Here is a 21,280-nt window from a genome sequence, read left to right as displayed (position 1 = left end):
ATCAACGTAAAACAGAAACGGAAACGACGCGACTATAGACAGAGGTATGGATGGTTATCCAGCGAAATATATAGCGGTCAACGTTTTTACGATGACCAGCGCAGTAATGCGATGGCAAACTTCTAAAAATGGGTCTGGCGATGATTTTACAACCTCAACGGTATTTGAAATCTGTAAGCACGGGGTGCTGCTAGGGAAGTGGAACCATTTCGGCAGGGGTTCTATTTTGGGCACTTTTCTGCTATAACTCAGCCAATTTTGAACTAATTGACACAATTTTTGGAACGCGGTGAGATACGTATGGTATCAAGCCGTGTACAAAATGTCAAGTCAATTGATTTAGAATTTACTGAGTTATAGCGAAGAGTGCCCAAAATACCGGCCACTGTCCAAGTGGCTCGCTACTCTACTTATACTTAGATGTATTGACGCATTTCAAGCGTGTTATGATAGTACTTGGTCGTATTCTACGCAAGAGGAACCCCCCTTGTTAATTGTTGCTAGAATGCATGTGTCGTAAAAAGAACTAATTTGGTCCGGTCTTGGTGTAAGATTACGTAACGATTTATTCGCTCTCTTCGATATCTATAATGATATAGGGGTTGATGCGTACGGTTTGATAGTTTATTTGCAACTAACTGGTCTGGCTCTTGTATAGGCTTATATGAGATGCTCATGATCGATCAAATGCAATTCTAATTTCTACCTACGTTCGTCGGCTGTGCGATCGTTCGGTACGAAGATAAGGAAGGGTTAAAAATTCGCACATGATAGAGTAGGAGAACTATTTCAGGCTAATCTACTACTACATTAGAGTGGTACAATTCATTTGGGTTCTAATTCAATTTTCACCATAGCCGGCCACCGTTGAAAAGTTTACTTTTCAAACGAACCCTATTCTACAGACTACTTGGTGGGCCGGTATTACCTATACAATATAAACACATCTTCGTAACACGTGCTTCTTCGGTTTGTTGATCACTGTTCGGCTCCGACGCATGCATCCTGGGTGCATCGCCGGGGTGGTTGACCTCTTCGGGTTGCTGACAGCTTCGGGTTGTTGACATGGGGGGACATCGACCTCTTCAGGCTTGGTAGACTGCAGGCTCTACATGATCAGCGGGTGGCCGATCCTTCACACTTGGCGGAATGCCAATTCTTCTCGGTCGGCGAATTGCCGACTACTAGCTTCGGTTGGCTGGACACGGAATGGCATCACACTGGCGCAGGCTCTTGGCGGTTTGACGATGATACCGACCTCGGGCGTGACGATTGGCGTTTTGGCGTACCTCGGGAACAGGAGTGATGTAGTATACAATAGATTGACGGTGTAAAACCGGAACAACTCACCTTCGGAACTAAGTATGTGGAGCCTGAAGAAAATCCGTTTGCTTGAAGCGTTCGAAGGGAGTGTTCACACGGTTGTCGGTTTGGCGAGGTTCGAGGCCAGTGTTGGAGGCCAGTTGTCGTCAGATCACCAGGGCGCCAGGGGCCAGTCTCGCATATCGTCGATGTCGTAGTTGTTCGGGAACGAAAGGGAAGCATTAGTTTTGTACTAAAGGTTAGTGGTTGGACAAAACAAGAGCGGGCATGCTATTACATCTCGGAAAGAAGTTCGTTGTCACCAGCGGTTGCTGGTGGTTGTACCGGAAGCACGCAAATCTTGGAGATTGCGCGCCGATATTCGCCATCCTTGGTTCGGACGGAAACCACCCGAACGTTCCCATCGTCGCCGCGGAAGATCTGGGTCACGCGGCCGTAGAGCCACCTGAGTGGCGGGAGATTTTCATCCTTCAGCAGTACCATAGTGCCGATGCTAATGTTGTCCCGCAAACGAGTCCATTTCGTGCGGGGATGGAGGCCAGAGAGGTACTCGGTACTCCAACGCTTCCAGATGCGACGAACGAATTCTTGTGTTTGCTGGTACCGATCCAAACGATTCGAGGGAACTTCTTCGTACGACGGTTCCGGAATGGAAACCAACGGACGGTGGATCAGAAAGTGGCCCGGAGTGAGAATTTCTAGGTCCTCCGGTTCGGACGTCAGCTGGGTAAGCGGACGGGAGTTTAAGCAGCTTTCGATTTGGGCCAAAACCGTTTCAAGATCGTCCTTCTGGAGCACTGTCGTTCCGATTGTGGCCTTGAAGTGCTTTTTGAAGGACTTAACCGCGGCCTCCCAGAGGCCGCCGAAATTGGGAGAACGTGGAGGGATGAATTTGAAAAATATCCCTTCTTCACCACAGTGAGTGGTGACAGCGTGCTTGTGTTGTTGTGAGCAGAATTGTTCTTTGAGATCCGCAAGTGTTCGTGAGGTACCAAGAAAATTCTTGGCGTTGTCGCATTCAATAACGGCTGGCCTGCCTCGGCGAGCTACAAAGCGCTTCAAGGCAGCGATAAATGCAGCAGTAGACAGGTCTGCGACAAGTTCGACGTGGATCGCTTTCGTCGCCAGGCACACAAAAATTGCAACGTAGCATTTGACCGGAGCTGACTTCCTCAGCGGATAGCGATAGAAGAGAGGACCACACAAATCGACACCGGTGGTCAAGAACGGGAACGCTGGAGTCACGCGCTCGGCCGGAAGGTCTCCCATAATCTGCTCGGATACAGTTGGTTTACAACGATAGCACTTCAAGCAGCTGTGTACAACTTTCCGCGCCAGGTTGCGTACTCGTAGGGGCCAGAACCTTTCCCGCACACTTGCGATCAGCAGCTGGGGTCCGGCGTGCAACAACCGCTGATGGTAGGAAACCATGATCAGCTCTGTTAGCGGATGATGAGTGGCGAGAATTATCGGGTGCTTGCGATCTTCGGACACAGGCGCATTACGAAGCCGGCCACCGATGCGCAGGACGCCATTGGTGACGACAGGACAAAGGTTTTTCAATTTCGAGGTTGGCTTGACTTGACCGCCAGCGCTGAGGGCTCGGAGATCTTCGTGGAATGACTCGGCTTGTGCCAGACGAACGAGAGTGTTGGTTGCTACAAGGAGTTCTGGCGCTTGGATGAATCCGGTGATTCGACGCTGCCGGTTGGCAGGCGTGCTGTTGTGGATGAACCTTCGAAGGAGTGCCACCAGGCGAACTAGTGCCGGGAACGACGACCGTAGAGAGAAAATTGGATTGCAAGGCTGACTGTGCACTGGAAGAGCGATCGATCGTTCTTCTAGATCTCCAGCGACGAAATCATCGTCGGACGTACGGATGTGTGACGGCCAAAACCTGGGCATCTGTTGGAGCCAGGCGGGACCGTGCCACCAGAGGTCGGTTTCCTTGAGTTGAGCGGGCAGCATTCCTCGGGAGATTATGTCGGCGGGGTTTTCCATCCCAGCCACGTGCCCCCAAACTCCAGCTCTGGTTAGATGTTGGATCTCGGAGACTCTGTTGGCTACAAACGTTTTCCAGCGGGACGGAGTTCCGGCCAGCCAGTGCAGCACGATTGTTGAATCGACCCAGTAGAAGCATTTGAAATCCATCTTCAGGCTTTGCTGAACCTTCTGGAAAAGGTGGCTGAGCAACAGCGCACCGGAGAGTTCGAGGCGGGGAAGGCTGATCTTCTTTTGCTTCTTACTATTTCCCAACGGAGCGACCTTCGATTTCGAGGTGAGGAGGTGTACAGAGATCTCTCCATTGGCGGAAACTGCTCGGAGATATACGCAGGCTCCGTACGCACGTTCTGAGGCATCGCTAAAGCCGTGTGCTTCGAGAATGACGGGGTTGGAAATTGGAATGACCCATCGTGGAACGGCGATGGATTCGACTGCAGCAAGCTCGCTCCTGAACTGCAGCCAACGTTGTTGGAGATCTTCTTCCAGCGGTTCGTCCCAGGCCTTCTTGTTCTCCCAGAGCTCCTGCATGAAGCTCTTAGCAAGTACGATGACTGGACCTACGAGTCCTAGAGGATCGTAGAGTCGAGCAGAATCGGAGAGCGCAATACGTTTTGTGATAACACTCTCTTCATTCCACTTCGGAACATGGAAACCGAGGTTGTCGGTAGCTGGCGTCCACTTGAGGCCTAGGGTTTTGACGGACGGAGTACAATCAAGATCGAGTACGGCACGTCCATCACGGAGCTCGAACGGAATGTTCTCCAGAATTTCGGAAGAATTCGACGACCATTTACGAAGGCTGAGACCGGCGGATTGCAGCAACTCCAGAAGCTGATTGCACAGGACCTTCCCTTCGTCAGCATTGTTGACTCCGCTAATCATATCATCCATATAGAAGTCGTTGGCGAGAACTGCCGCCGCGGCTGGATGCGACGACTGACCGTGTCTGGATAATTCCTGAAGACATTTCGTGGCGAGGTATGGCGCCGAGGATGTTCCATACGTCACCGTCTTGAGCTGGAAGACCCGGATCGGTTCTCCGGGTTTGTCTTGCCACAGAATTTGTTGGAGAGGGCGATCGCTTGGTATCACCAGGATCTGGCGGTACATCTTCTCGATGTCGGAAGTAATGGCAAACCTTGGCAATCGAAAACGCATGGTAATGCAGACGAGGTCTTCCTGCACCACCGGACCGACCATCAAGGCGTCGTTCAAGGAGACTCCTGTATCAGTGGCGCACGACGCATCGAAAACGACGCGAAGTTTGGTCGTTAGGCTATCCGGGCGGACAACGCAGTGATGTGGAAGAAAATAAGAGACAGCCGTACTCGGCGTATCCGGAAACACTTCCTCCATATGTCCCAGCTGAAGATATTCGTCGATGAATGCCGAGTATGAGGCCTGCAGCGCGGGATTTGCTTCGAGACGGCGGCTCAGCGAAAGGAGCCGACGTTTGGCTATCTCGTAGGACTGTCCTAGACGATTCAAGACTTCCGGCTTCTTTGGCAATGCCACAACAAATCTACCATCCCCGTCTCTGGTGGTAGTTGCCGAGAAGTAAGCTTCACAGGTCGATTCCTCGATGGACATCGTGCTTGATGACTGGCATGACTCAATTTCCCAGAACCTTGCTAGCGAATCTTCCAGGGAAAGTGTGCTGCAGACATGTGCAGCAACTGCACGATTTGGGCTCAAGCCCACTCTTCCGGAGACGACCCAGCCCAGGGTGGTTTTCTGGAGGACCGGCTTTCCTGGGCCGAGCTTCACAAGACCTTCCAGAAGTAGATCGTAATACACCTCCATTCCGATGATCATGTCTACGGAGGCTGGCTCATGGAACTTCGGATCAGCAAGTACGATATCGGACGGCCATTCCCAGTTGGAGACATCCACGGAGTTCGACGGAAGATCGCGTGTTATCTCACCGAGAATGTAGAACTTCAAATCTGCACTGAAGTCAGTGCAGTGGGACAGAATGCTAAGCAGAACAGAATGGTTTGCTACAGTCGTGGAGCCTCCGATTCCACCGATGACATGATGATCCTTGATCTTCCGTGCTTGCAACCGCTGGACCAATCGTTCGGAGATGACATTCAGCTGCGAGGCAGGATCTAGTAGAGCTCTGGCCCACAGTAGGTATCCGCTAGAATCGACGACCTTCACTAAAGCTGTCTGCAGCAGGACCGTTGACGGAATCTTGCGGACGTTGGCAACCAAGGAAGTGGAGCAATGACTGAGCGACGGAGGAGCAACGGGAACTGAAGCGACCGGGGTGGCTGGCGGAGGAGGCTGATTCGAAACAGTTGGATTTCTAGCGTTCTGAGGTTGGGTTTGCGTTTGTTCGGGATTGGGTGGACTTTGGGTTTGTTTCGGAGCTTGTGATTGGTTTGGATAGCGATTGCTTGCTTGTTGGTGTAGCATTGTGTGGTGCTTCTGCCCACAAACACGACACGCACTGGAGGAACAGTTCTTGATTTGATGATCAGGTGAAAGGCAATTGATGCAAAGTGCCTTCTTCTTCACTAGCTCGTACCTGTCTGCTACCGATGAGTTGCGAAAAACGTCGCACTTGAAGACCGAGTGTGCAGCCTGCTTGCAGAACGGGCACGGTTTGGACGGAGAGCTAACGACGGAATGTACTTGACTGATCTTTGGTTTCTGCATGCGAGGAGCCGCTGGAGGAGGATCGGAGGAACGAGGTTTGATCGGTGCGATTGATTGGAGAACCATAGCGTGATTCCTGAGGAATTGGAGAAGATCTTTGTATGCGGGAACATCCGTTGACTTATGGTGGTTCTCCCATTGACGCAGGGTGGACGAGTCTAACCGAGTACAGACCATGTGCGCTAATAGAACACTCCAGCCCTCAGTGTCTACCTCCATCTTCTGAACCATCTTTAAGTTCCGTTCAAAGTCATCGATCAGTCGCACGAGGGAATCATAGCATTCTCGTTTGACTGGTTCAATTGAAAAGAGCGCATCAAGATACGTTTTAACAACGAGCTTCTTATTGTCGAAACGTTTTTGGAGCAAGTCCCAAGCAACCGAATAATTCGCAGCGGTTATTTCGATTGCTTCAACTATTCGCTTCGCTTCCTTCGTTAGGGAGCCTACAAGGTAGGACAGTTTGTCCACTTCGGACAAATTCGGGTTCGAATCGATAAGACTCTTGAATGAGTCTCGGAATGGTAACCAATCGGTAATGGTACCATCAAACGAAGGAAGTTTGACCTCAGGCAGTTTGATTCTCGATTGGAAAGGGTTAGGATTCATGTTCGCCGATCCAGAAGCGACGGCTTGCATGACCGGTGGGGGTGGAGGGTGTGCTCTACGCTCAGCTTCTGCCAAAAACCCAATCACTTTCACGTAGTTCTTTTCGAACTCATCACGCAACCGCCGATTTTCATCGTCATGGTGTTCTTCGTCTTCCTCTTCTTCTATCAACTCCAGTTTCAAACGAATGGTCTGGAATTGACCGAAAGTTTCATTTAAGCGATTCCGCCAACCCTCAATTAGGTACTTGTCCCTTTCCTCGTTATACAACTGCACAAATTTCAGCATATTCTGCATAGAATCTAAGCAGAACTGCTCCTGCCTGCGAAGTGATTTGGAGGCAGGTGCCATATCGCAGCCTTCTAATTGTGGCTTTACAACCAACAGCTAATATCACGAGAGATTTGCTTGCCACCACCTCGTGTTAGAAATGCGCAAATCCTCAAACCAAAGCTCAAATTCTTTGTCAACGAACAAACAGAACGCAAAAGTTCATCCGATGAAAAGGTTAGTACAGAACATGCACTCTACTTACAGTAGGCAACAGTGCCGGGGGGCCGGGGGGCCGGTGCGCAGTATCCCCTTTGTCGGTGGGTCCTTTGTCAATTGACCCCTTTGTTGGATGAACCCAAGCCAAGCCAACTCCACGCGGTCGGAATGCTCAAGCCACGCGGGTCACACTTTCACTTGGTGCAGAATTCTGGGACACTCGGGATACCAGCACTTCGTGTTTCTTCCTTTTACCGACCTATGCGGACAGATCACTTTTTTTCTTTCTTGTTCGAGTTCAATTTCAGGAGTTTCATCCACACATGCCCTTCACAGTCCGTTGCACTATAGTTCTTCGGTCCGTGTTCGATCACACTGATGGGCAGCAATTTAATTTATTGCTTTTGCCCCACTCACAGGTCACAAACAGTTCGAGGAACAGTCCACCACCGGGTAATATTCTCCGCTTTCTGTCGCCACGCGACCAGAACTGATTCCGTACTGATAGTACGATCACTAGATACCCCACGGTGGCCAAGACGGTGGCTCACTTTGACCGGCGCAAAACGTTATCACGACCCGATACGTATTTCGCACTACCGCGAACCGACTACACTTCGACACTTCGACCGACACCAAACCATCCGGCTCGAAGGACCATTTTTATGTCGTAAAAAGAACTAATTTGGTCCGGTCTTGGTGTAAGATTACGTAACGATTTATTCGCTCTCTTCGATATCTATAATGATATAGGGGTTGATGCGTACGGTTTGATAGTTTATTTGCAACTAACTGGTCTGGCTCTTGTATAGGCTTATATGAGATGCTCATGATCGATCAAATGCAATTCTAATTTCTACCTACGTTCGTCGGCTGTGCGATCGTTCGGTACGAAGATAAGGAAGGGTTAAAAATTCGCACATGATAGAGTAGGAGAACTATTTCAGGCTAATCTACTACTACATTAGAGTGGTACAATTCATTTGGGTTCTAATTCAATTTTCACCAGCATGAGAGAGACGAAATACGAAACACAACTTTAAAACAAGTTGTTGGAACCATACAACTTTTACAGTATACTGAAATATTGGTGTAAATACAACGTTACTTGTTGAATAAAAAAGTACGACTTTGTGGAGTTTGAACCTTTGACTTAGATGGGCTAGACCAGCGCCTAAACCAACTAAACCACACAACAAATTGGAGCTCTCTAAACGAAATTGACATTTGTACCAGAAAAAAACACATAGGTAATAGGTAAACATATCTAAGAAACTTGAAATGTCCTTTAAAAAACTAAATACATTAACGTTAGAATTCTTCCAACCGTCTAACTGACTCATCTTCAACGCCCGGCGATGACGTCTATACTATAGACACTATAGATTCCATAGACTCGCGGAGACGAAGACAACTGTAGCCAAACGAACTGTCAGTTCGTGTAGCCAAACGAGCATGACGTCACGATTTCAATAGCGACAGTGGATTGCGTGACGTCATATTCGCTCGGTACACTCTAAATTGACGGTAAAACACACTAAAATTATATTGCTCAACCATGTCTCCGCGAGTCTAGGGAATCTATAGTGTCTATAGTCTATACGGGACAGAAATGCATCAAAACCCCACAACCCCCACTTGTCTTACGTTCTAATTAGACGCCTGATTTCTGCCAGTTTCATTGAACAATCTAACGAGGCAACAAACATATTTCTATATAAAACGTAGAGACGTTCTCGTTCTCTAGGTTGCTCCATACATATGTAGCGTACACAGCCGCCAGAGCCAGCTACAAATCTAGCGTAAACACGTCGAAATGTGAAAAAAGGGATAATCGAGATAGTGGGAAATGAGGCCGAATCCAGAGTAGTGGAAATGTGTCGTCTGGCGGTTCGGCGGCGGCGGCGACGGTCGATTTAGACTCGTCACAGGGTTTTCCACAACTAGAGAGGTACTGTTCGGCAGACACGGATGGATGGCGTCCTCTTTTAGGGTTTAATGATGTCTGTTCGGTCATTTATTATTTGTCTGGTGGTGTTAAAAGAGATGAGAAAAGCTGGATTGCATGAAAGGATTATTATATTTGTAGACATGCATATGTGTAATAACATGTCAATACCATTTTTACTGGGTCATTGAACTTTAGAAGAGTAATTGCAGAGTACTAAATTAGTAAATTGTCTTAACTAATACCCGTAGCAAATTCTTGAAACTCTTTACATTATATGAAATTCAAGTCAGTATAGCGATATCATTACGTCATAAGTAGTTCTTTCCTCATTTAGAAAGTTTATTCGTAAAAATAAAACAGATTTAAATCTTGGTGTTCGAATGCCAAGAACTAATTTTCTACAGTCTACGAACTGTATTGTAGTTACTTATGTCTCGGAAACTATGTTGTGATAGAAATGAAGTATATTAAATTTTATAATATACTTTTTGATGTGCAATAACTCTCGCAATGAAAATGCTTTTCTTGTAGTTGTTAAGTAGTAGTTGCCTTGTTCTAATCTAAATTAAAAAGATATCAACCAGTGCAGATTGCTCTTGTATTATGGAGCAAAGGCTGTTGTAATACTTAATTCGTGTTTAGAGTATTTATCGATTGGCGTGTAAAGCCATTGATTGCTTTTATGCAACATTTCCCATTTAATCATCCAATATATGTAGTCCTCGCTCTAGGATTGGTATCACAGGTTGGGCTGGTTTTGGTTCGTCTATTGCATTCGTTGTTGGAGTCGGTTTATCCTCGGTCTCATCGGTTCCTGAAGCTTCCTTATCAGAGATATCATCCGTCAAAATGGAATTTCGCAGATTATTGAAAGGTAGGTCTTCAAGCTATTGCATTGCAGGAGCGACATTCGTTGGAGCATCTGTCGGCACTGTTATGCCGAAACCACCGAAGAATATGGAAAGTGCTGACGGCTGGTTCTCTGGACTCTTGTCTGGAACACGATTCTTGAGTTGGTTGGCGTGGAACCGTATTAAATTATACTGTTGTACGTTTAGAATTTTCTCAATTACGGTTGCTGATTCCCATGCCTAGAAATTCGTTCAATGGACCTTGGCAAACACGGAATCGCCGTGCTGGAAACAGAACTAGACTGCACCGTGCTTCTTATTAATCCTCGAGCAGTCGCGTCTTTGACTACCTGCAACGACGCCACGCTCACGCTGTGTACCACAAGCGTGCATTTTTCATGGTGCGTGTACTCAGTACACGACGCGACCACTCCCGGGTTAACACCTATGTGCCTGTGCCTCATTTTGCACCCTATTTCAAAACTTTAAAAATCTGATTCTCAGCCGTTTCTCAACGAAAATTTGTGAAATTTTGACAGTTGATCACAAAATTCTTCTAGTTTATGGAACCGGTATCATGGTTCCGATTTTTTCCGTTGTTCCGGATTTATGGCCGTGGGTACTGGGGTAACCTCCTTATCAGATAGAGGTGCAACCTATAATCTACCTTCGAAAACTAGCTTGCGGCATTCCAAACTTCATGATTTTGCAAAACAAGAGTATTGGAGCATATTTCTAGAGATGCTGAATACACTGGCCACTTCTCCGGATGTTCCGGAAACCTGGTGCCCTCAGGGAAGTGGCCACTTTCTGACCGGTTCTGAAACCTAGCTTGCGACATATCAAACTTCATGATTTTGCAAAACAAGACTATTGGTACATGTTTTGAGAGATTTCACATACACTGGCCACATCTTCGGATGTTCCAGAAACCTGGTGCCCCCAGGGAAGTGGCCACTTTCTGACCGGTTCTGAAACCTAGCTTGCGACATATCAAACTTCATGATTTTGCAAAGCAAGACTATTAGTACATGCTTTGAGAGATTTCGGATACACTGGCCACATCTCCGTATGTTCCGGAAACCTGGTGCTCCCAGGGAAGTGGCCACTTTCTGACCGGTTTTGAAACCTAGCTTGCGACATATCAAACTTCATGATTTTGCAAAACAAGACTATTGGTACATGTTTTGAGAGATTTCGGATACACTGGCCACATCTCCAGATGTTCCGGAAACCTGGTGTCCTCAGGGAAGTGGGCACTTTTTGACCGGTTCTGAAACCTAGCTTGCGACATATAAAACTTCATGATTTTGCAAAACAAGACAATTGGTACATGTTTTGAGAGATTTCAGATACACTGGCCACATCTCCGGATGTTCCGGAATCCTGGTACCCCCAGGGAAGTGACCACTTTCTGACCGGTTCTGAAACCTCGCTTGCGACATATCAAACTTCATGATTTTGCGAAACAAGAGAGACCATGTTTCTAGAGATTTCTGATGCACCGGCCATTTCTCCGGTTGTTCCGGAAAGCTGGTACCCCAGGGAGTTTTTAGATAGTTTTTATTAGAATGCCTTTCGCATACTGGACGATTACAATAGAGGCAACTGATCATTGTTTTCACGTCACGGTGTCGTGAACAGTACCAACATCTTCTGATTCTCCCTGGGCCAAGTGTATCCTTGTGCTTGCCTCACAATACACAAATTTATGCAATGGCAGGCAAAGAAAGTTGAAGAGAGAGACCAAGTTCCAGTGGGAACGTAGAGCCATGAAGAAGAAGAAGTTTTTGACATGGTCCAACATCTGACATGGTCCAATACTCTTGTTTCGCAAAATCATGAAGTTTAATATGTTGCAAGCTTGGTTTCAGAACCGGTCAGAAAGTGGCCACTTCCCTGGGGACACCAGGTTTCCGGAACATCCGGAGACGTGGCCAGTGTATCCGAAATCTCTCAAAACATGTACCAATGGTCTTGTTTTGCAAAATCATTTAGTTTGATATGTCGCAAGCTAGGGTTCAGAACTGGTCAGAAAGTGGCCACTTCCCTGGGGACACCAGGTTTCCGGAACATCCAGAGGTGTGGCCAGTGTATCTGAAATCTCTGAAAACATGTACCAATAGTCTTGTTTTGCAAAATCAAGAAGTTTGATATGTCGCAAGCTAGGTTTCAGAACCGGTCAAAAAGTGGCCACTTCCCTGGGGACACCAGGATTCCGGAACATCCGGAGACGTGGCCAGTGTATGTGAAATCTCTAGAAATATGGTCCAATACTCTTGTTTCGCAAAATCATGAAGTTTGATATGTTGCAAGCTTGGTTTCAGAACCGGTCAGAAAGTGGCCACTTCCCTGGGGACACCAGGTTTCCGGAACATCCGGAGACGTGGCCAGTGTATCCGAAATCTCTCGAAAGATGTACCAATGTTCTTGTTTTGCAAAATCACTTAGTTTGTTATGTCGCAAGCTAGGGTTCAGAACTGGTCAGAAAGTGGCCACTTCCCTGGGGACACCAGGTTTCCGGAACATCCAAAGATGTGGCCAGTGTATCCGAAATCTCTGAAAACATGTACCAATAGTCTTGTTTTGCAAAATCATGAAGTTTGATATGTCGCAAGCTAGGTTTCAGAACTGGTCAGAAAGTGACCACTTCCCTGGGGGCACCAGGATTCCGGAACATCCGGAGACGTGGCCAGTGTATGTGAAATCTCTAGAAACATGGTCCAATACTCTTGTTTCGCAAAATCATGAAGTTTGATATGTCGCAAGCAAGGTTTCAGAACCGGTCAGAAAGTGGCCACTTCCCTGAGGGCACCAGGTTTCCGGAACATCCGGAGAAGTGGCCAGTGTATTCAGCATCTCTAGAAATATGCTCCGTTACTCTTGTTTTGCAAAATCATGAAGTTTGGAATGCCGCAAGCTAGTTTTCGAAGGCGAATTATAGGTTGCACCTCTATCTGATAAGGAGGTTACCCCAGTACCCACGGCCATAAATCCGGAACAACGGAAAAAATCGGAACCATGATACCGGTTCCATAAACTAGAAGGATTTTGTGATCAAATGTCAAAATTTCACAAATTTTCGTTGAGAAACGGCTGAGAATCAGATTTTTAAAGTTTTGAAATAGGGTGCAAAATGAGGCACAGGCACATAGGTGTTAAACAAGCCGTTTAGTTTCTTCCTGTCCCTGGATGCAGTTCCACGTTCGCTTGGTCTGAGTATGGATTGTATGGTATACGAATAGATCTTCCGAATATAAGCGTAGAGCGATAAACTTACAAGAAAGTGTAAGTTCTAGTTTTTCTCCCCCTGAGCGAATCTTGTGGAGGCTTCTCTTCGAAGCGTCCACGAGTCTTTCAGCTAGTCCATGTTATTATGGGTGATGCGGAACGATGAGAATATGATGAACTCCTTCACTGCTGCAGAAAGTTTGAAATTCATGGCTTGAAAAATGGGTCCCGTTGCCTGACATGAGCACCTCTGGAACACTGAATGTTGCAAAAAGTTGATTCAGTAGTTTGATTGTTGCTCACGAAGATGTTGATTTGGTTGCATGAACTTCTGGTCACTTGGGATCACGAGGAAATAGACAACATCTACTGTACCTGCGTAATCGATGTAAAACCTCGACCAGGGTTTTGAAGATACTGGCCTGCATTACAATGTTGTTGCGGTTGCACAAGGTGTTCAGCGATTGACGTAGTCCTCAATTTCTTGATCGATTCCGGGCTAGTATACAAAACTTCTCACTGTAGACTTTATACGAACTATTCCCGGATGACCTCGATGGAATTGTTTCATGATCCAAGATCCTTCATCGAACCTCGTTAGGAACAATGGCTCTGTCGCCGTTATACATCCGTCGACAATGAGTGATTCGCGTCTGTGATAGTACGGTTGCACTGCAATGAAAAGATTCTTGGAACAGCTTGACCAACCAACACTCACGGATGTGTTTGGAAACGGTTTAAAGCGTGTCATTTGTTGATGTAGTCTTCCGCAGTGCTGCAAACGAAACCGGAATAAATGCAACTAGAACTAGATCAACTTCAACTACCAAGCGAGCTTCTTAAATACGGTGAAGAAGCACTGGTGAGAGCACTGTGTGTCCCATCTACAAAAAGGGCGACAAGTTGGATTGCGGGAGCTATCGCGCGATCACACTACTGAGCACTGCCTACAAGGTACTCTCTCAAATATTATGCCGCCGTCTATCACCGATTGCAAGAGGGTTCGTGGGGCAATATCAGGCTGGATTCATGGGTGAACGCGATACAACGGACCAGATGTTTGCCATCCGCTAGGTGTTGCAGAAATGCCGCGAATACAACGTGCCCACACATCACTTGTTCATCGATTTTGAAGCGGCGTATGATACAATCGTTCGAGAACAGCTATGGCAGATTATGCACAAATACGGATTCCCAGATAAACTGATACGATTAATCAAGGCGACGATGGATCGAGTGATGTGCGTAGTTCAAGTATCAGGGACACTCTCGAGTCCCTTCGAATCTCGCAGAGGGTTACGACAAGGTGATGGTATTTCGTGCGTTAGAGGGTGTAATAAAGAGAGCGGAGATAAACACGAGTGGGATGATTTTCACGAAATCCGTTCAGCTGCTTGGTTTCGCTGATGATATTGATATTATAGCTTCTAAATTTGAGACGATGGCGGAAACGTACATCCGACTAAAGAGTGAAGCCAGGCGAATCAGATTGGTCATTGATGTGTCGAAGACAAAGTACATGATAGCAAAGAGCTCCAGGAAGAAATCACCGTGCCCGCCACCCCGAATTTCTATTGACGGTGATGAAATCAGAGCTGTTGAAGAATTCATGTGCTTGGGATCACTGTTGACCGCCGACAACGACACCAGCAGAGAAATTGAGAGGCGCATTTTGGCAGGAAATCGTGCTTACTTTGGACTCCGCAGAACTCTACGATCGAATAAAGTTCGCCGTAACACGAAGTTAACTATCTACAAAACGCTGATTAGATCGGTCGTCCTCTATGGGCACGAAACATGGACCCTACGTACAGAGGACCAACGCGCCCTTGGAGTTTTCGAATGGAAGGTGTTGCGTACCATCTACGGCGGAGTGCAGATGGAAGACGGAACTTGGAGAAGGCGAATGAACCACGAACTGCATCAGTTGCTGAGAGAACCACCCAAGTAACAATGGTAGCTGAACAGTGAGAACCATAGCTAAACAATGGTTGGTTAATGGTGTCAATAGCTGAATAAGCTGGAAGCTGAATATCAAGTTGAAGAGTAGTTTATTGAGTGTTTAACGTATCTCTTGTACAGCCTATCATCGTATGCTGAATATAATACGCAATAGAAGATTATCCACCTACTCTACATTTCTTTATTCAGCTTTTCTTCAATATTGAAGATTTAGTATTCAATAATGTAAATATAAAAAAAAACAACAGAAATAACACTTAGTACCTCCACTTAAAAAAATACTAGAGGAATGTGAAATAGTGTTATTTTCGAAAAACATAGAAAAAGGATTTTGTCCTCTCCGATCATCAAACGCTGGATTTCATACCTGCCGCAGAAGCCACCATATCGAAAAGCAACCTGCACGGAATATGTAAGTGATACAGTATCGCTTGATTAAATATTTTTATCTGAATATTGTAAGGCATCAATGATATCCCTAGTGTTAAACAATCACCAGGGGAAAGATAATCGGTTGGTTCTAGTTCCGTGGGCAGTGAAGGTGATGCGCAACTTGATGAGCCGGCGGAAGAGGAAATCGATTGTTTGTCAGAAATACTCGGCCCTTAATCAAACTTCTACAATGAACCAACAAGAGAAGCATAGAAATTGCCAATTGAACATAATATTAGGCATCAAGCACTAAAAGATCTCTTACGGATTATAAAACTCCAATACCGAGATGACGATAGAGATGTGGATTTTTCATGTCGAAACTGCCAGCTTTCTCTAAAAATAGATAAAAGAACATGTATCTATCCACGCCTTAGTAGTATTTTAAGGATATTTACCTGTATTTTTTATTCATTTTACGTGACTTTACCAGAGATTCACGATTATCAATATCGAGAAGCACTGAACTGTAAACAAAACAATGATGCTTTGACAGCTAATATATGCGTTTTTTTACTTAATCGTTTACTTAAGGCTCATGCGCCATCAGGCATTACGGAGCCGAATTCATTTTGGTCTATTTTACAATTTCATATGTGTGACTTATTAACTAGGTAAAACTCGCGGTTTGGTCGAGGTTAGGAGGAACAATAATGTTTAAGGAAGGGATGGGGTAATAGGGGCATTCGTTGACTTTCAGCAGCGTGGCGTAACGTAGTTGCTGCTAGTCAAACGTCAAGTGGACAAACAACCTGTAACGATACAAACAAACGATTTTCGAAGGGACACGAGGTGGACAAGTGGAACAACAAGAGGGTATCAAACGGAGACTTCAGCTTGTTTCAAAAAGTCGTATACAAGCTTCATGTAGTCAAGATCAAGCGTACCCAACACATCCCTAATGTCTTTCTTTTCTGGTTTCCCTCGGGCCCTGAGGGATGCACATAAATCGGATCTAGCATTCCCACACAACATGGTTGATATCTTGATAGCCTGCACCACAGCTACAACGATTGCTATCTGTGAGCCCTATTAGATAGAAATGCGAGCCCAGAGAGTAGTGATTGGACATAAGTCGACACATTATCTTGATAAAATCTCGACCCATATCCAACCCCTTGAACCACGCCGTCTTCGATACCTGTGGGAGAATTGAGTGTAACCACCTGCCCAACTCTCCTGCATCCCATTTTTGTTGCCAACTGACCAAGGCATGCTGACGAGCAATCGAAAAAAAAACATTGAAAGCGATATGACGGTCATAAATATCGCCTTCCATAGCGCCCACCTTGGCGAGTGAGTCCGCTTTCTCATTGCCCAGGATCGAGCAATGCGAAGAGACCCAAACCAAGGTGATATTATATGCTTGATTCGATAAAGCACTCAGAGTAGATCGTATTTCACTGAGGAAATACGGAGAGTGCTTTACCGGCCTCATTGAACGAATAGCCTCTATTGAGCTAATATATGCGTTCATATTCAGCATGAGCATACTGAGGGTGACGGGTTCGATTCCCGGTCGGTCCAGGATCTTTTCGTAAATCAAATTTCCTTGACTTCCTTGGGCATAGAGTATCTTCGTACCTGCCACACGATATACGCATGCAAAATGGTCATTGGCAGAGGAAGCTCTCAGTTAATAACTGTGGAATGCTCATAGAACACTAAGCTGAAAAGCAGGCTTTGTCCCAATGAGGACGTTACGCCAAGAAGAGAGAGAGAGATATGCGTTCATATCCAGCACTTACATCGCTTATTCAACCTCAGCACAGCCTTTGTTCAAAGCTGTTCAACCTGTAATCAGACATGGCAGTATATAACTTGTTCTTCCATGAATCACTAAGCCCGTACCATTCCAGGTAGAGCAGATGCTAAGGTATGTGACTATGAATCAATGCAACCCAAGTTCGATTCTCAATTTGCTTCTTTAGTGGTGTTGAGATAATTCCATATTCTAAATCTGCATGCCAAACTGAGCCGAAATCCAAATTTTCATCAATTTTGGTGCCCGGGAACCTATTTAAAAATCAATTTGAAATTTGTATGGGAGCGATTTGTCGAATCACCCCTCGTCGCATTTTGTACTGAGCGGAGCTGTCAAGCAGTTGCCCAGCTGTCAAAAGGTGATTTAAAAAAATCTCTTTGAAATTGATTTTAGATACCAAAATAAAGTTCTAAAAATCTGAAAAAAATCATAGCGGCTCAGAAAAAGGTGCTCTTTCGTTTAAAAATAGAAAATCATTGAATTTTTATTAATTTAAAAACCCAATTATAATAAATATTTCTATATTTCTCTTTCAGCCACTATGAAGTGTATCCTACACCTACGCCTACAAAATCCTAATGGTAATTCTGGCTAGAACTCTGTGGGATAGTTTATTTTTTTTTTGTTAGTGCTGCATAAGTGATGATTGATTGCTGAATTAAAGATGATTAACCCTAAAAGGGCCTTTCAGAGCTCGTCTTTGATGGAACACACTCAGCGAGGTGACGAAACTGAGGCCATGAAGGTATCCCTTTTAGGGTTAAACGACTCCAATGCTTCATGCTCCAATGCTGATCCTTATCTGTTCTATAAATAGAATGATAAATTATTCTCATTCTAGATATAAGCGCTTCTTCAACCTTAATTCAGCCACTTGGAGAGCTTAAATCAACTTATGGCTGAATAAAATCACCAAAATAAAATAGGATGTTTAAGAGCTAAACAAACAATTACAGTTCTTTTGCACAGCTTTTGTTCAAATTAAGGCTGATTTGCACAAGCTACAGAAGCGCTTAATCAACATCAAATTGTTACCTGGGAACCATCGTCCACACGTTATCGAGAGTCATTCGATCGGTACAAGAAGACGTGGTGCGCAGCGAGCTAGATGGGTCGATCAAGTGGAGGTCGATTTTCGGACCTTTCGCAGGGTGCGGAATTGGAGACACACAGTCAAGGACCGAGTAGAATGGAGGCGACTGCTATGTACAGCAGATGACACTCAGGCCTTAGTCTGTCCGGTAATAAGATAAGTAACATCTCGCAATGCAAAATAGTTATAGACTAATCATTCCTCGTAAACTAATCAAGACATTTATTCAAACTCGCAAAATGACAGAATCACAAAAATACTAACATTGGGCAAGGGGTCGACACTATTTCCAATTACGGGACGTTTAGCGAAGCAAAAGTCATCACTAGCAATGAAACCGTTCGCTAAATTGACTTAAATCAAATTAGTCGGACTACGCGGTCCGCATCGCCGAATAGACAGACCCACCGTCCGTCAGTAATTGTTCCAATCTAGTTTGAAGCAGATAAAATTCTGGCGGTTTGAAATTGGGGTAGTACCAACAAATTAGTTACTTTCCAAAGTTGAACAACGGTTAATATCATCAAAAATGCTGTAATCTTTAAAAACTTTTAACTCAGCCGCTTGTTTCTAAAACGTTGAAATAACCACAAACAAATATCAAAAACAAGTACTCCAAAGTGCATTCCTGCAACTAACGTTATAATGGATGTAACTTTCTGACGATGCATAGATTGAACAGAAACATGTATCTATCGTGTAAATATCTATCTCGAAGCTAAACGAGATGATGATGATGCAGCAACACAAGCAAACGCCCATTTCGATAAATAATTCAATAAAATATCCAGAGAGCACCGCACCACTAGACTAGGGCGCGGCACGTCCCAAAACAGAAGGCGCCGCCATCGCCATGCGCTTGCTTTCGTGCACTGACTGTCTGACTGACTGGCTAGTGGCTATGGCTATAACTGTGATTTACCGGGTTGGTTGAGTTCGACGTTTCGCGTGACTGATCACGCGTGACGCGACACGACAAGAGATGTGACATCGTCGCAGCAGGTAATGCGGAGCTTGATGTTGAATTTTCTCAGGAGTATTCTTCATCTTCTTCCTTGGCGTAGGGTTCCAGGTTGGGACAAACCCTGATCATTACTTTAGCACAGTTATTAACTCACAACTTCCTCTGTCAATGAACATTTGCATTTGTATATCGTGTGGCAGGCACGAAGATACTCTATGCCCAAGAAAATCAGGAAATCACCATAACGAAAAGTTCCTGGACCGACCAGGAATCGAACCATCAGCAAGGTCCTGCTGAATACCCGTGCACTCACCGCATCGGCTATATGGGCCCTTCCTATAAGTTCGAAGACTTCTTTAGCTCAGGTGCATAACACGCCGCTACGAAGCTACGAACCTTACTGAAAGTTTCTGGGTTCCATTCCCGGTACGGTCCAGAATCTTTTTACATGGCTACATATTCGCAAACGAAACAAGTTCGTAGTCCCGTATGAAGTAAGAATGCAAAATGCAACTTTTATATAGCACTCACTTAACAATTGTGAAAGTATTCATAGAACAGTAAACTGAGAAGCAGTTTTCAAATTTACCACAGAAGAAGAAGGCGAAAAAGAACCCGCCTAATGTGGCAGATTGTCTACCTACACTTACAAATTAGTGTTACTGAACATCATGCATAGATCTAACCTACATGATTACTGATAAGCTTGTTTGAGCCTGCTGCTCCTATCTAAGTGTTTAATTGAGAGCATTAAACTCAGTAGTAAATTTATTGCACGTTATAAAACTCAGCACCGCCCATATGGCGTAAAGCTGTGTATAACCGCATGACTACGTCCAGTATCCAGTAGGTATCGAAAAAAATGTACCCTGATGTCAACGTTCTCACGTAATCAAATAACACACCCAAAACAACGGTGTATTACAGCTATGCACAGCACATCACATCATAGTACTAACTCTTCACCGAAACTACATGCTATGTAGCGCAGTGGGAAGCACAAACATTCAAATGAGCAGTTAGGTACTTGCGTTTCGGAGTGCCTAGTTCTAGTCAGTCAATTGTCTCCCCACCGGTTGATGTGGAGACACTTCAAATACAATGTACATATTTTCTGATGGCTGGTAGCACCAGAATCAAGGTGAAATGCCAGCAGTCAATGCTCGGTTAGATCTGCATTGGATATACGATGCTCATATTAAACAATTATTCATGGCCTATACCCAGGGATGGAAATTTGTGAGCACGGTAGCTGAGAAGTAGGGTGGTTCAACTTTATATAGAAAAAAAAACTTAGTCTTGAAGAAGCTCGAGGAAAACCTTCAATTAGTCACCCAAAAGCTTCAGTAAAATTGTCAAGCCCATCAAGTGTAAGGAAACGCTTAACGAGATTGAAGTTTGTACGAAAAGAAAAGTTAGGAATGTATTCAGAAAAAAAAACAAGTTTCAGCTTTTGGCCGCTAGATGGCGATGTAAGCGTTCATCTATTACTTATTTGAAGGTAGACAACTTTGTCAAAGACCACAAGATAATCCGACGCCTGCGAAAAAAGTTGTACCCTAGACCTAGGCCGTTTCTGCTGTCGCTTGTGACGTTCCACATTCTGTCAGGACCCATGCTGCAGCATGATCGCTCAATTGTAATTTCTATGGGATTTGCGCTAGGAGCAATAGTATGGAGGCAGATTATCGGTGGAAGTCGTACCTACTACGGGCTTCAGCATAAACTGCGGACAAAAAAAGATGCGGGCTTCACAAGCTCGAGGAAGACTTGCAAGCAATTGCAATGTTGGTGTGCGTCGACGTAGGTTGTTGTACTTTACGGAGAACCTAGCATTCAGAAGGTAGTTAATAGAAGGATACACTAGGAACTTGTATAGGGCAAGTTAAAAAAAAATGACGGATAGAAACCCGTTAAAGATTATGCTTGCTAGATAGCCGGA

The 21,280-nt window shown here is 45.2% G+C and overlaps 1 protein-coding gene across 13 annotated transcripts in view; it reads right to left on the bottom strand.

Annotated features, from left to right (window-relative positions):
- Positions 1-21,280, bottom strand: part of LOC109410419 (F-BAR domain only protein 2) — a 111,236-nt gene that overhangs the window by 54,346 nt on the left and 35,610 nt on the right. The gene's annotated exons all lie outside the window — the stretch shown is intronic.

The sequence above is a fragment of the Aedes albopictus genome, chromosome 3 (assembly GCF_035046485.1).
Source record: "Aedes albopictus strain Foshan chromosome 3, AalbF5, whole genome shotgun sequence".
In the NCBI taxonomy this organism is placed as follows: domain Eukaryota; kingdom Metazoa; phylum Arthropoda; class Insecta; order Diptera; family Culicidae; genus Aedes; species Aedes albopictus.
The sequence above is the reverse complement of the archived record's forward strand: the minus strand, read 5'-3'. Positions and strand labels throughout refer to the sequence as shown.